At 39.0% G+C, this 9,533-nt stretch overlaps 1 non-coding gene across 1 annotated transcript; it reads right to left on the bottom strand.

The window, feature by feature from the left end:
• Window positions 1–6,945: 6,945 nt before the first annotated feature.
• Window positions 6,946–7,052, bottom strand: LOC112761675 (small nucleolar RNA R71). The gene has a single exon (XR_003182059.1). It is a non-coding gene; the product is annotated as a small nucleolar RNA R71 (small nucleolar RNA).
• Between the last annotated feature and the right edge of the window lie 2,481 nt (window positions 7,053–9,533).

Below are 9,533 nucleotides of genomic sequence, written 5' to 3'. Positions count from 1 at the left end.
ATGCTTGGAAGGATGTTAGAGTAGACTCTTCTCCTCTTGGCTTGGGTTGGGTAATTAGAGACTCTTGACTTATCAAACTCTTTTATTGATTGATATTTAGAAATTGCTAATTGATTTGAATGACACTAACTCTAGTCTTTCCTTAGGATTTGACTAGGGCTTGTGGACTCAAGTTGATTATCTATACTTGACTTTCCTTCGTAGTTAGAGGTTGACTAAGTGGAGCAATAGACAATTCTCATCAAAATTGATGATGATAATGAGGATATGACTTCTAATTCTCATTCCTTGCCAAGAGCTTTCTTAGTTATTAGTTTACTTCTTTTGCTATTTACATTTCTTGACCCTTATTCAAAACCCCAAAAAATACTTGTTCCATAACCAATAACAATAACACTTCCTTGAAATTCCTTTGAGAGATGACCCGTGTTTTGAATACTTCGGTTATTTTTATTGGGGTTTGTACTTGTGATAAACAATTTTTTGCATGAGAGGATTATTTGTTGGTTTAGAAACTATACTGGCAATGAGAATTCATTTGTGAAATTCTATACTACCAAAAATTCATTCATCATGTATCAACAATAAAGTATATAATTACAAGGATTAAAATGCTAAACTAAGAAAGCAAAGGTAGAGGAACAAGGAATTGGAAAGGAAAAGTAGATCAAAGCAAGAATCAAACCTAGATCTAAGAAATCCTAATCTACATCTAACCTAATTCTAGAGAGAAGAGAGAGCTTCTTTCTCTAGAAACTAACTAAAGCATGATAAAAACTAAACTATGTGCTTTCCCCTCTTGACTCCTCTTGAATTATGCAAGTAATAGGCTCAGAATTGAGTTGGATTTGAGCTGGGAAGCCCAGAAATCGCCCCCAGTATTTTCAATTTAATGAAGTCACGTGCGAGCTATGATAAACCCCAATTCTGTGGTTTATCTTGTGCTTAATTTGGGGGGATTTTATCACCTTTTTCCACATTTATTCAATGAAATAGCATGGTTTTGCAATTCTCCCTTGATTTGTGCTTAATTGTGAAAACATGTTTTTTAGGCCTTAAAATAGCTAAATTCAATTCACTTTAATTCCATTCGATGCCTTGATGTATTTGTTGAGTGATTTCAGGTTCATAGGGCAAGTATTGGATGGAAAAAGTGAGGAGAAAAGCATGCAAAGTGAGAGAACTCATGAAGAAATGAAGGAACCGTAAAGTTGTCAAGTCCGATCTCTTCGCACTCAATCGACCATAACTTGAGCTACAGAGGTCTAAATGAGGCAGTTCTAGTTGCGTTGGAAAGCTAACATCCAGGGCTTCGAAATGATATAAACTTTGACCATAACTTTTATGCCTTCCAAGTGTCTGATAAAATACTTGGTTGGATCTTAGAGTAGAATTTTGTGCTCTTGGCTTGGGAAGGTAACTTAGGAACTCTTGAGTCACTAATGTCCAAGTGATTGACGATTGGGAGCCATTAATGCTAGATCTCACCAATTGATTAGGTTTAGAACTAGGACTTATGGACTTGGATTGATATAGCTTAGTTGACTTTCCTCTACTATTAGTTAGGGGTTAACTTAGTGGGATTGATCCTTGCCAATTCTCATGTTGTGGTTAGTGATTAGGATAGAGATCCTTGACCACCTAACCTTGCCAAAAACTTTTTGTTAGTTTATTTCCTTTGCCATTTATATTTCTTGTCCATCATCTCAAAAACCCCAAAACATACTCCATAACCAATAACAAGGCACTTTATTGCAATTCCTAGGGAGAACGACCCGAAGTTTAAATACTTCGGTTTATAAAATTTAGGGGTTTGTAGTTGTGACAAACAAATTTTTGTATGAAAGGACTATTGTTTGGTTTAGAAACTATACTTTACAACGAGAATTCATTAGTGGAATTCTAGACCACACAAAAGTTTGTTCATCAAAATGGCGCCGTTGCCGGGGAGTTGAAATGGTGTTATGTTATTGGTTATTGTATATATGTGAATATTGTGAATAGCTTGATTTTTAAATTGCTTGTTAGTTTTTGCTAGTTTTAGGACTTTGTTTCATTATTTCTTGTTAGCTTTTGTTTCTTATTTTCACTTTTTCACTATAAATTCTCACTTTGGTTATGAGTGTGATTACAACTATGTTGTAGGAAATGGGAACTTCAATGAAGATGTGCATCAAGGATGGGATAACCAAAGGTGGGAGGAGCCATATGTATATGATCAATCCTCTTGGCAAAAACCTCCACCAATGCACTATGAGGAAGAGCTATTCTATGATGTATACCAACCCTATGGTTATGGTGAATCCCCTTGTGACTTCCAAGAACCACCACCATACACCTATGAGCCATATCCTCAACATAGTCATCGGCATGCACGCGTATATAGGGCGTGTACGCCCCTGAAAGTGAAGAAATATATGGCAAATATTATATCATTTCGAGGCCCCGGATGTTAGCTTTCCAACACAACTAGAACCGCTTCATTTGGACCTCTGTAGCTCAAGTTATGGTCGTTTGAGTGCAAAGAGGTCAGGCTTGACAGCTTTATGGTTCCTTTATTTCTTCATGAGTTCTCCCACTTTGCATACTTTTCTCCTCACTTCTTCCATCCAATACTAGCCTTATGAACCTGAAATCACTTAACAAACATATCAAGGCATCGAATAAAATTAAAGTGAATTAAATTTAGCTATTTTAAGGCCTAAAAAGCATGTTTTCACATTTAAGCACAAATCAACGGAGAATTGCAAAACCATGCTATTTCATTGAATAAATGTGAGAAAAGTTGATAAAATCCCCCAAATTAAGCACAATATAAACCATAAAATTGGGGTTTATCAAATCTCCCCACACTTAAACCAAGCATGTCCTCATACTAAGAACAAAGAAGGACAAGAAAAGGGTATGAACATTTATTCAATGCAAATAAACTATATAAACCTATCTACATGCATGCAACTAAATGCAATATGATTCTACCTACTTGGTTAAAAATAAATCAATCTCCAAGAATATATATCAATTAGGGCTAAGTATTATGATAACTCATGAATCCTACCAATTTGAATATCAAAATGAAGTTCAAATAGACTTGCAAGAAGAAAGCTCATGAAAGCCGGGAACAAGGAATTTGAGCATCGAACCCTCACCGGATGTATATCCGCTCTAGTTGCTCAAGTGTATAGGATCGAATCACTCAATTCTCCTCTAATCATGCTTTCCAAGATTTGTTTTTCTTCTAACAATCAACAATTATTCAATGCATGCATACATTCATCATGAGGACTTATTCATAGGTTGTAATGGGGCTAGGGGCAAGGTAGGGATGCATATGGTCAAGTGAGCTTGAAATTTGTATCTTTGATTAGCCTAAGCTCTCACTAAACACATATAACAACCTATGCAATTCTAATACACAACCTAGCTACCTATGATTCTCACTTTTTCACATACTCATGCATTCTCTTTAATTAACATTCCATATGCATTGATTTTTATTGAACTTTACTTTGGGGCATTTTTGTCACCTTTTTTTTAATTTATTTTTCTCTTTTTTTTTATATATTTTTTTATATATGTATGTTCTTTTATTTTTGATGCCAGGGCATTTTGGCCAGTTTCACTGACCTTTTTTTTACTGTTTTTAGGGTAGTTTCATGCATTTCCTTAGGAAATAAGCTAGTTTTGGGTAGATATTCACTTACATCTTGATTCAAGCATACATTGTGCACTTCACATGATTTCATGAGGATTTTGCATGAATTTAAGGACAAATTGGATGTTGCATTTCCCATGACTTGGACTAGAACTTGATGCACTTTATTGCTTGATTTCAGGACAAAGGAAGCAAAGAAGAACCACATTAGTGGCTACGTTAGTTACACTAACGTTAACACTAACGTGGAATGGGAGTAACTTGCAAAGTTAATGAGAAAAGTGATTGCCAATAACGCTCTCGAAGCTATCATTGCCTACGTTAAGAGTCACGTTAACTAAGTTAACGTGAACTCTAACGTGGAAGTAAAGAAATGGAGCCAACGTTAGTGACACTTAACATTATCACTAACGTTGGACCAAGATCATGAGTGGCCACGTTAGAGTCCACGTTAACTTAGTTAACGTGGCCTCTAACGTTAAGAAGAAAGGGGGGGGGGAGCCAATATTAGTGACACTCAACATTGTCACTAACGTTGGCCAAAGCACATTAAGCCACGTTAACCTAGTTAACGTGGAAGCTAACGTGAAGAAAGAAGATGATCTACAACGTTAGTGACACCCAACATTGTCACTAACGTTGGAAGCACACAAACCCCCAATAAGCCACGTTGACTCCCACATTAACTTAGTTAACGTGGAAGCTAACGTGAAGAAGGAAGGTGATCGCCAACGTTAGTGACACCCAACATTGTCACTAACGTTGGAAGGAGCCACACATGCCACCATGAGCCACGTTAACTCCCACGTTAACTTAGTTAACATGGAAGCTAACGTGGATAAGGGAATGATGAGCCAATGTTAGTGACACTCAACTTTGTCACTATTGTTGGAGATGGCTAGCAAGGCCACGTTAGAGGCCACGTTAACCTAGTTAACGTGGACTCTAACGTGGAAAATAGGGGCAATTTAGAACGTTAGTGACAATGGTAAGTGTCACTAACGTTCTCGAAGGTTGGCATGCCTACGTTAAAAGAGCCACGTTAACTAAGTTAACGTGGACTCTAACGTAGGGAAGGGGGAGATTTCTCAACGTTATTGGGAAAGTTGAGTCCCAATAACGTGTGCGAAGGATAAAGGGGCAACGTTAGTGGCAACGTTTGTGCCACTAACGATGAAGTTAACGTGGCTTTTAACTTTGGTGAGGAACGTTAGTGAAAAAGGTGATTGTCACTAACGTTGTCGAACCCATATTTTCACTGAATGTTAACACCACTAACATCCTGAGCCAAAGTCCCTGCCCACTTCATACTTTCTCTCTACAAGTAAAAGCTAAGCCCAATGAAGAAGAAAATTGCTTCAAACTCAAGATCCAAAGGCCCAAGACTTGAAGAATCAACTAGAAGAACAGAAGAGTAGTATATATAGGAGTAGCATTGAATTATTTTGGGAGTTGGAAAATAGAGGGAGCCTCTTGGCATAGAACTACTCTCTGTATTTACTTTCTCTGCACTTCTAGTTTTCATCATGTATTCTCCATCTTTGTTTTCATTTTCCAGAGCTATGAACAACTAAACCCCTTTCATTGGGTTAGGGAGCTCTGTTGTAATTTGATGGATCAATACTAGTTTTCATTATTCTTCCTCTATCTTTTCTCTTGATTTTACTTGAAAGCTTTCGATCTTCATCCAATTGGGTAGCTATCTTGGAAAAGAAGCTATTCATACTTGGATCTTTTCTGAACCTTGAAAGAGGAATGAAGAGATCAAGCTAGAAATACTTTCTCATGCTGGACCAAATTGGGTTTGGATGGATATGTGACTAAAATCCTCTCAACACTTGGTTTGGGAAATGCATGTGGTATAATCAGTGACCATACTTCATCTCTTCTCATGAGCAATTGACCAAGGAATTGGCTGTTGATCAAGATTTGAGAGATTGAATTACAAGAAATTGTAATTCAATCACTTAAGATTGCCAAGGAGATCAGTGAGTGCATTGATTGAGGAAGAGATGAAAATGAAATTGATCCGGAGAATGCAACAACTCCTAAGCCCAATGAACTCCCCATTTCTGATCTTACCCATTCTCTTTAATTTCTGTTATTTACTTTTATGAGCAATTCCCCCATTTCCATTTACAATTTTGCAATTTATTTTCAGTCATTTACTTTTAGCTCTTTAATTCTAACATTTACTTTTCTGTCCATTTCCTTCCCGCCATTTTATTTTCTGCAATTCTCAACTCAAATTCTGGATTCGCTCAACTAGAACATTCCTCTAATTAAAGTTGCTTGATCAATCAATCCTTGTGGGATTCGACCTCACTCTATTGTGAGTTTTTACTTGACGACAAATTCGGTACACTTGCCGAAGGAAATTTGTTGCGAGACAAGTTTTCCGTGCATCAAGTTTATGGCACCGTTGCCGGGGATTGATTGTGCATCAACAACGATTAGATTGGAGGATAACTAGAGTGAGCATTTTATTTTTGTTTGATTTAAATTTCTGTTTGAGTCATTTACTTTCTGTTTTAGTTAATTTCTTCCCTTCCCCCTTACTTTTTCTTTGTTATATACTATTCATATCACTAACCCACTAACTGTTTGATATATTGCATCACTCACACTAACAGTAATTCTGACAGATATACTTTCTGCACCTATGCTCTTTGCTTGTACTTGTTGATTGTATGACAGGGAGAAGAAGCGGGGCTTCAACTTCCTTTGATTCTGAACCTGAGAGAACCTTCCTTAGACTAAGGAGGGAAGCAAGAGAAAAATGTGTAGTTGGTGCTGAAGAAGAGGAGGAATACTTTGAGGAATACTTTGAACCAAACATGGAAGAAAACATGGAAAACCATCATAAAGAAGAGGCTCACAACCATGGCAGAGGAGGTCGAGCAAATCATGATGGGGAGGATAGAAGAGTTTTAGGCTCTTACATCAATCCAAACCCAGGAAACTGTGGAAGTAGCATTCAAAAGCCAACCATCCATGCCAACAATTTTGAACTGAAGCCACAGCTCATCACCCTTGTTCAGAACAACTGTTCGTTCGGAGGGAGTGTCCAAGAGGACCCAAATCAACATTTAACTACCTTCCTGAGAATATGTGACACAGTGAAGTCTAATGGTGTTCATCCTGACGCCTATAGACTGCTCTTATTTCCATTCTCACTCAAGGATAAGGCAGCCAAGTGGCTGGAGTCTTTCCCAAGGGAAAGCTTGACAACTTGGGAAGACGTGGTGAATAAATTCTTAGCAAGATTTTACCCTCCTCAACGAATTAATAGGCTGAGAGCTGAGGTCCAAACTTTCAGGCAACAAGATGGTGAGACTCTATATGAAGCATGGGAGAGGTTTAAAGACCTAACAAGGAGGTGCCCACCAGATATGTTCAATGAATGGGTGCAGCTGCACATTTTCTATGAAGGGCTCTCTTATGAGTCAAAGAAGGCCGTGGACCATTCATCCGGAGGATCTTTGAACTAGAAGAAGACCATTGAGGAAGCCAAAGATGTCATTGAAACAGTAGCAGAGAACGACTACTTCTATGCTTCTGAAAGAGGGAACACAAGAGGAGTAATGGAGCTAAACAATGTAGATGCTCTGTTGGCCCAAAACAAGCTCATTACCCAGCAGCTGGCTGACCTCACCAAGAAGATGGAGAGGAACCAAGTAGCAGCAATCTCCACTTCATCAACAACCCAAGAAGGAGTGAACGAAGAAGCAGAGGGTAATCAGGAGCAAGCCAACTACATTGGGAATTCACCTAGGCAAAACCATGATCCATACTCCAAGACTTACAACCCTGGATGGAGGAATCACCCAAACTTTGGGTGGGGAAATCAACAAGACCAAAGCCTTGATCAAAAACACCCAAATCCAAACAATGCAGCCCACCAACACTTCACATCTAGAGCATATCAACACCCCCATAACAACACCTCCCCATATTCATATCAAGGCCAGAATAACCCTACTCAGCCTGACCTATCATCATTTGATGAAAGAATCTCAAGGATTGCGAATCTACTTGAAGGCATAAGCAAGGAGATTCAAGACAACAAGGTGTTCAAGGAGGAAGTGCGAGCCAGCTTCAAGAACCAAGGAGACACAATCAAGAGGTTGGAATCTCAAGTGAGGTATCTCTCTGAGCAAATTCCCAAACCCACAGATGGATTTTCAAGTGACACAGAGAAGAATCCGAGAGGTGAAACAAAAAAGGTAAGATGGGAAGATTGCAAGATGGTCACTGTAAGTGATAAGGAGACTGAGGACAAGCCAAGCAAACTGTCAGAACAACCTGAAGATACCTCGACAGAGAAAGAGGAAAAAGAATACCATGAACCAGAAATCTCAAGACAGGAGCTGCTGAGACTCTATGCACTTTTTCCCCAGCTGCTCAATGGTGCTGTGGAAAAGAGAATATACTCAAGATTTCTGGACTTGTTTGCATCTCTGCATGTGAATATACCATTCATCAAGACTATCCAACAAATGCCTGCGTACATCAAGTATATGAAGGAGCTGCTTCCCAGGAAAAGCTCACTCAAGGGAGGGCAAACTATAGTAATGAACAAGGAATGCAGTGCCCTCATTCAACCGCAGTTACCAACGAAAAGAAAAGATCCAGGGAGTTTTCATGTCCCCTGTGCCATAGGAGAAACAATGTTTGATAGAGCACTCTGCGATTTGGGAGCAAGCATCAACTTAATGCCCTTATCCCTGGTGAAGAGGCTGAAGATCAATGAGATAATGCCCACAGATGTAGTTATCAGGCTGGCAGACAAAACTCAAAAACAAGCAATAGGAGTGGTGGAAAACGTGTTGGTAAAAGTGGGGAAATACTTTCTTCCCACAGACTTTGTCATCTTGGACATGGAAGAGAGTCACACTCACCCAATCATATTGGGAAGACCATTCCTAGCTACAGCCAAAGCACTCATAGATGTGGAGTGAGGGGAGCTAATATTGAGGATCCATGATGAACAACTCAGCTTCAATGTCTTCAAACTCTCACAAGAAGCTGACCAAGAAAACAAAGAACCAAGCAATGATCATAATGAGATGCTGACAAAGGAAACAAGCACTGAAGCATAACCAACAAATCTGAGAACCTCACTAAATGATGAACAAGGCAAACAGTAATTGTCACAGCTCAAGGAGAAGCTGGAGGAACCTAAACCACCAGAGGCATGTGAAGACAACAACAAAATTCCCTTAGAAGATGAAGTCGCCAAGAGTAAGGCAGCATCAAAAGGGACAAAGAAGAAGGTACTAAGGGGGTGGAGGAACAAGAAAATCCCTACGGAAGACTTCTCTCCAGGAGATAAAGTGATTTCAGCTTACTTCCCAGATATCCCCCCTAATCTCCCCACTGTACCATCTCAGTTACCTAAGGTCTTCACTATCAACAGAGTCCTCTCCTTGGAACATGTAGAGATCATTGATACAACCAATGGATATAAATCCAAGGCAAGAGGGGAGGACTTGAAGCATTATCAACCTCCCTGATGAAGGAGAAACGTCAAGCTAGTGACGCTAAAGAAGCGCTTCATGGGAGGCAACCCGTGTTTTATTAGCTTTTACTAGTGAATAAGTCAATATTCATGAATTCCAACCCAAACCTGGTGAAGTCCTTATATTGCAGTATATAGTGAAGAACAAGTTTGGTGTTCAAAGCGTATCAAGAAAGCATGAATGCAACAGAGAGCATGCTAGTCTTGGAGCTTTGAACAGAACTTTTCATCACAGTGCTCCAAACTAAGTTTGGTGTCACCCCATGGTGCCACCAATGTGCATATAAGGATACACAGTTAGTTAGTTAGTTGGAGTTCATGAATAAACAAAATCTTTTCTTCTCTTTATTATTCTAG

Source organism: Arachis hypogaea, chromosome 16 (genome assembly GCF_003086295.3).
Source record: "Arachis hypogaea cultivar Tifrunner chromosome 16, arahy.Tifrunner.gnm2.J5K5, whole genome shotgun sequence".
Lineage (NCBI taxonomy): Eukaryota > Viridiplantae > Streptophyta > Magnoliopsida > Fabales > Fabaceae > Arachis > Arachis hypogaea.
This window is presented reverse-complemented; position numbering and strand designations above follow the sequence as displayed.